Below are 6,989 nucleotides of genomic sequence, written 5' to 3'. Positions count from 1 at the left end.
CAACACAAAGGACCAAATCTGTAACAACACAATATCTAAGACATACCTGAACAAGGTATCTTATTTCTTCAGGAAATCAACAGCCTGAAGAGAAACGAATAATGATCGTTGGAGAATAGAAACCAAAGCATATCGCCATCAAATGTGATATGAGATTAAGTTAGCCCTTTATGACAATTTCTAAGATGGCATCTTTGAAATCAGGTAAATTTGAGAGCGAGCTGAGTATTAGGCGATATAAAAAGTAATATTTACTAATGGTGGGGTAATTGGGGACTTTCGTTTGTTTGTTCCCTAGTTTCTGTTTCCAACGTGCTTATCCTGGAACTTTTAGTGGCGAAACCACCTACTCTAGAGCAGTGTGAAGGCTACCGGCTCACAGATGTAGGGAGGCTCCACAGCCCGCAGTCCCGGCATGCCGTGCGGGAAGAGAGCCCAGAACTCACTCCCATCCCTAGGCCTCTGGAGGAGGAATCTTACCCGACATACACCGGGCTCATTTGCATATCCCCAGAGGTAAACCACAGGGACCCACGGTGCTGCGCGATCCCCACTCAGTAGCGGGATTTATGAGCCGATTCCCGTGTAAAACCCTTTCTGTAGTTCCTGAATGTATGAAAAATTAGAACGCGAACATGAAATCACCCTAAGTTAAATATTCTCCAAAATTTGGCCCTTATATAGTTAGCGCCTAGGACTTACTACTGTGCTCGCTTCGGCAGCACATATACTAAAATTGGAACGATACAGAGAAGATTAGCATGGCCCCTGCGCAAGGATGACACGCAAATTCGTGAAGCGTTCCATATTTTGCAATTTCGACTTCTATTTGTAGTATTAAATAAAGTACGTTGGTTTACTCCCAATGTTGAGACTCTGGTTTTTAATGCTGGCGATATTGTATACATCTTTATAAGATGGAGTTGGAGTTGCACAATACTAAACCCGAAGCACCCCGGGAATTATGATATTTTTCACCTAGCAGTCTCCTGGTTTATGAATTGATTGATGGTTCTTTTATTTATTTATTTATTTATTTATTGAATTTACATTGATGAATTGATGAGCCCTCATAGGGAAGCAACGGGAGTGTCGCTAGTTCATTCTCTCTCGGCTTGTAGACCCAAGTGTGTGTAACAGCTAAAACACAGCCTGCCGTTAGGATCTGTCTCACAAGGCGCCTCTTTGCATGTCGCCTCGAAAACACACTGGCCCATGCTGCATTACACAAATCTGATAACAGCAGATTTTAGTTGATGGAAACAAGCACTAGGGGCCAAATACAATAATAAATTAGGGTAGGCATCTAACAGTGACGTGCTGTGTCAACTTAGAGATGCTGCTGGCTGCGCGGGAGAAGTCAAATGTTGATGCTGGTCGGAATTTTGTCAAGAAACCTGTTTGTAAAATGAGCAAAGCTGCACCAAAATATGGAACGCTTCACGAATTTGCGTGTCATCCTTGCGCAGGGGCCATGCTAATCTTCTCTGTATCGTTCCAATTTTAGTATATGTGCTGCCGAAGCGAGCACGATTGCGACTTCTAGCTGCGGATTATATAAGGGCCAAAAACTGCTTAACTTTTTAACTTAGGGTGGTTTCCATGCAGATGTTCCCGAGCTTCCCGTGCACCCGAGAACAAGAAATACGTTTTCTCATAGTAATTGTATATCTAGGTTTGTGAACCCCGCTGCTGAGCGGGGATCGCTCTGGCAGTGTGGGTCCCTGTGGCTTGCCTCTGATATATGCAAATAAGCGCCCGGTGCACGTCGGGTAAAAGCCCTTCTCTAGAGGCCTGGGAAGCAGAGTTCTCTCTAAGCAGTCCGCTATCCCGGCGCGCTGAGAGGCTCTCCTTTCTCCGACATCTGTGTGGGAGCTTGGGAAATGTGTGGTAGCTAAGTCACCAGGGCCCCGAATCCATCACCTACTACTCCCTCCCACACACACTAAAATATGGAACTTGTTACCTATTCCACTGCGCCGTAGGAGCGCAGTGCCTGTAGAAGTGTGCCCAACCCGCCGGGTGATCCCTCCCCAGCACAGACCCGCTCGGTCCCAGAACTATCGGCCCCGTACTCTAGGTGCGTAGCCAAAGCTCGGTGAGCACCTCCAGAGCGTGGGGTGCAGTCTATTCCCAGCAGGCGCTGGCGGGGCCGGGACCCGAGGAGTTAGACCGGGCGGCCACGCCCTTCGGTGGCCAGTCGCAGGTAGCGCCATCCCGTGCACATTTTGCGCAGGCGCCGTTAGGTGCAGGACCAGGCTCTGGGACCAGGGGCCGCACCCCTTCACAGGTGTCTGGCAGGCGCTAGCGCGTTGCCTGGTAACCAAACATCCGGAACACAGATGGAAGGGCGGAAGCCCTCCTCCTTGGCCAGAGAGGGGAATTTGAGGATTTACACCGCTCACTTTGGAGTAGACAGCAGAGTCACTCTTGTACTTCCTTTTCTTTTCCTGCATATCAAATGGCGAGTTAGCCCTGTTACAGTACAAATGTGTAAAACCTGCCTACTTGGAGGAAATATTTGTTGTGATTTTAAATGACAGCAAAGCCTTTACTGTTCAAGTCATAGCTCTGTGGGCTGTAAAATGAGGGACGAAGGTCAGAAACTCTGCTAGTTTGGTGTGGTTTCAGTATTTCTCAGAGCGAAGTGAAAAATTAACTTGAGATAGATATTATAGAAGAAAACATAGGAAACTTTTTTTGCAATCTTGGGGTGAACAAAGAGTTCTAAGATAGAATACAGAAAGTAGATACTCTGAAAAACTTGTCAAACTGGTCTTTATCATACCATAAATCCATGTTCAACACAGAGTCAAACTGTACTACAAGCCAAAAACTGAAGGAAATAATCAGAATTCATCACCAGAAATGTATCAAGAATAAATCAAGATGGGGCTGGGGAAAAAAGGCTCAGCAGTTAAGAGCACTGGTTGCTTTTCCAGAGGACCCAGGCTCATTCACAGCAATCACAAGACAGCTCACAGATGGTTATCTGAAACCCCAGTTCCAGGGAATTGACCTCCTCTACTGATTTCTGAAGGCACCTGGCACATTGCAGAACACAGACATGCAGGCAAAACACTCATATGTGTAAAATAAAATAAATCTAAAATATGTTAAATAACAAGTAGAGAGATGCTTTTAAATTTCAACATTAAAAATATGTCAGAGAATGGGGAAAGGGTTTAGACTAACACCTCACAAAAATATAACAAATGAAAATCAGAATAAAAGAAAAGGTGAAGATGAAAAAAGGTATTATAAATGCCTCACACGCAAATGGAAACAAATTCAACACCGTTAATCATCAGAAACTTGCTACTGTCCACTGAATACCATTTCACAGTACTAAAATGGCAAAACTAAGGCTAAACAAACTCAGGCAACCCTGCAGCGTAGCGGGAGCTCCTAGGCGACACTGTCAGTGGGGGAGAAAGGGGGAGTGGTACATTTTTTAAAAACCGTTTAGCTTTTCCTGTGAAAAGAGTCGTGCTAATTATCACCTTGGCATAGTCAGGAGTCACTGGAAGGTGGGCGTCTGATAGTCCTGTGGGGAATTATCTTGATATTAGTTGTGATATATATTGATGTGAGACCCATTTTAATTGTGGGTGCAAGCATTCTCTGGGCAAATAGAGAAAAGTGAATGGAGCACTAGCGAGCCAGACCTCACCCTCTCCCCTCATGGTGGATGTCATGTGACCAGCTACTTCAAGGTCCTGCCGCCCAGACTTCCTTCTATGATCAACTGTACCTTGAACTGTAAACGTAAATGACTCTTGAAATTACGTTTGCCAGAGTATTTTATCACAGCAATAAAACACACACACACACACACACACACACACACACACACACACCAAAAAACAAAACTGGGAAGTCTTACAGAGGGAAGCACTTTGGGGCTCACCAGTTTATACATACAGGAGAGATTAAGACTTAAGTGCACAGACTTGTACGCCTGGGGAAAGTGGGATTGTGACATCCTGATCCAATGGAATGCTATCCTTCCATCGGAAGAAGCACACTGCTGATGTGCACAGAATGAATGTACTTCACGGGTGTGCTGCACACAGGGAGGCAATTGGGAGAGGTTTGCGTCATGAGTCTGTTTACGAAAGTCTTTGCACAGTGCCAGTGAGATGACTCAGCGAGTAAAGGTGCTTACTTGCCACTGACCTGACAACCTGAACTCTCTCTGGGACCTACAAGGTGGGAGGACCAATTTCTGACTTTCTCACAAGGTACATGCATTCCCCAAATCCCACATACATACATACATACATACATACATACATACATACATACATACATACATACATGCAATTAAGAAAGGTTTAAGGCTCCCAGGACTCAGCGGGGATGACCTTAGCCAAATGCCCAACAGTGGGGAGATGTACCCTGAAGACAACCTCCAATAATTAGTCAGGGCCCCCGTGGAATTATGGGTTCAACAACCCACCTTCAAGATTTTTCAACCCAGAATTGTTCTAAAATTGTCTAAAAGAAATGCAGGGACATAATGGAGCAGAGACTGAAGGAAAGGCCGACCAGTGACCAGCCCAACTTAGGATCCATCCCATGATGGATCCTAACACTGACACTATTACTGATGCTATGTTGTGCTTGCAGAGAGGAGTATAGCATGGCTGTCCTCTGAGAGGCTCTACCAGCAGCTGACTGAGACAGATGCAGATACTCACAGTCAAACAGTAGACTGAGGTCGGGGACCCCTATGGTGGAAGAGTTAGTGGAAGGATTGAAGGAACTGAAGGGGATGGCAACCCTATAGGAAAAACAAGTGTCAACTAATGTGGAACCCTGGGAGCTCTCAAAGACTAAGCTGTCAGCAAGGGTGCAGAGGGTACCTGGAAGAGAATGGGGGACAAGAGACGCGAAGAAGGACGCCAAGACAAGAGTCTGATCAAGGCAACAATTTTATTTTTCCCCAAGGCTGAATTTATACCATAAAAGGGGTAACAGAGGGAGAGGGGAAAGTGTGAAACATGTCCATAGGCCAAGGACACAGTATTCGGAGCTGTCAGAAAGGTCACAGGTTTGTCATATCTATTAGTGAGCAGGATGTTGGTTTTTCAGAAAGGTTACAGGTCATCACATTGGGCATCTTGACATCAGATGTATTTCTCAGTGAGGTCACAGCTTTATCATATCATTATTCATCCTGACCACCAGATTTATATTAGTCTTCTGCAGCTGGCTGGGGATTTTCCATGAACCCAGTCATATGTAACTCTAACCATAATATTAACATCAATAATGGAGGGTTCAAGGGCATCACTCCCAACACTAAGCCACCAACCAAAGAGCATACACTGGCTGGTCTGAGGCCCCTAGCACATATGTAGCCAAGGACTGCCTTGTCTGGCCTCAGTGGGAGAGGATGAGCCTAATCCTATACAACTTGATGCCCTAGGAAGGAGAGATACGGGGGTGGGGTGAGGGGGCACTCTTTATAGGCAAAGGGAGGGAGGGGGTAGGGGAGTAAAGAACTCTGCGGTGGGGGTGATGGGGGCAACATTTGAGATGTAAATACATAAAATAATTAATAATAATAATAAATGTTTAAGCTAGTTGTGCTAAAGTCTATGCAGAAGCAAAACTAACATAATTGGAATAGAAGTTGAAATACCAATGGTTAAAGGGAGAAATGGTATCTAGACTACAAGGTATTCTAGGGAAGAGAACTTTCTGAAATGATGTAAAGTCCTTCATGTCAGTCAGCACGTAGTGTATTCATCTTTCAGAGCATTTCAGCCACATACTTGAAATCTAAATCTAAAAAGAAAAATTGCCACTTACACTGCAGCAATACTAAGCTTAAATAAAGAAAACTATTGGGATTGCCGATGTCTATGACCAAGGGGTTCATTGCGCTAAACAGTAAAACCCTGGTTTCTGGAACTTTATCTGTATCCTTTTGCTACATATGTATTGATTCCTCACATCTGGTAGACATCATGACTGGGGCAGTTTCAGTCAAGTTGAGTTGAAAACTATGTAACATTGTGATGCTGTTAACTGAATACTTTCCAAGTGATACTATTTTAGTTACAAAGTTCTCAATGTTCTGGCCCCAGTGTAGAGCAATGATCCAGTCCCTCAACCTCTTGCTTCATGGAGTTCTCCTGTGTACAAGAGATAAAAATAATGAGAAAGTATGCAGATGAACAGTGGGTAACTTCAGTTAACCGTTAATACAGTGAGGGTAAAACATTTAGAGAATGAAATATGAGACCATGTTTTACTCATTGCTGAGACCACATGTGTAAGTCAAATGTGTTTGCATGTCAAATTATCCTCTGCTCAGCTCCCTCGTGATGACAAAATCAACCTCTTTTAGCCCCATTGTACAGTGAAAATCCCTTTTGAAACATGAAAACACGAAGCCACGTTTCACTTGTGCACACTATTCCCTCACACAGTTTCTTGGAGAGGACAGACGGACAGTTCGTCAGCTCATTAAACAACAATTATAAGTGCAGGGGTGTGTGTTTAAAGAGAAGCACCTGGCATGGCGAAGAGCCACTTCCCCTTGACTGGAGCTCCCAGTTCTCCTCGCAGCTTAAACATCTAAGGAGTTACCTAGTCAAGAACTCAGGAATTTCTATATCTCCAAGCTCAAAGGTCCCTGTAAAATTAAGACAACATACCAATCCCATTTGTCACATCAGGCATAGTACAGGTTAGAAATGTTCGTGCTCTAAAACTCTGGTGAGCTCTTAGGACACCAGAATGGTTTCTGTCATCCAGTTGATCCCACAATCACAATTGTTGAGCATTTATCATATACTGTTATGACAGGATTGCTGCTTTTAATCTCTTTGCCTATTTTGGTTCGTATCCATAAAGAGACAGAGGATTCAGCTCCTTCAAGTTCTAGCTTTGTTTGACACCAGCGAAAAGCCTGAGAGTGGTAGTGATCTCAGTTAGGATCACAACTCTTGTTCAAACTCAGTTTCGTTTTCATT

The 6,989-nt window shown here is 44.3% G+C and overlaps 2 non-coding genes across 2 annotated transcripts; one reads left to right on the top strand and one right to left on the bottom strand.

Annotated features, from left to right (window-relative positions):
• Window positions 1-706: 706 nt before the first annotated feature.
• Window positions 707-813, top strand: LOC116906308. The gene has a single exon (XR_004388596.1). It is a non-coding gene; the product is annotated as a U6 spliceosomal RNA (small nuclear RNA).
• Window positions 814-1,424: 611 nt separating this feature from the next.
• On the bottom strand, window positions 1,425-1,531 carry LOC116906307. Its single transcript, XR_004388595.1, has one exon. It is a non-coding gene; the product is annotated as a U6 spliceosomal RNA (small nuclear RNA).
• Window positions 1,532-6,989: the final 5,458 nt, after the last annotated feature.

Source organism: Rattus rattus, chromosome 7, assembly GCF_011064425.1.
Source record: "Rattus rattus isolate New Zealand chromosome 7, Rrattus_CSIRO_v1, whole genome shotgun sequence".
In the NCBI taxonomy this organism is placed as follows: domain Eukaryota; kingdom Metazoa; phylum Chordata; class Mammalia; order Rodentia; family Muridae; genus Rattus; species Rattus rattus.
This window is presented reverse-complemented; position numbering and strand designations above follow the sequence as displayed.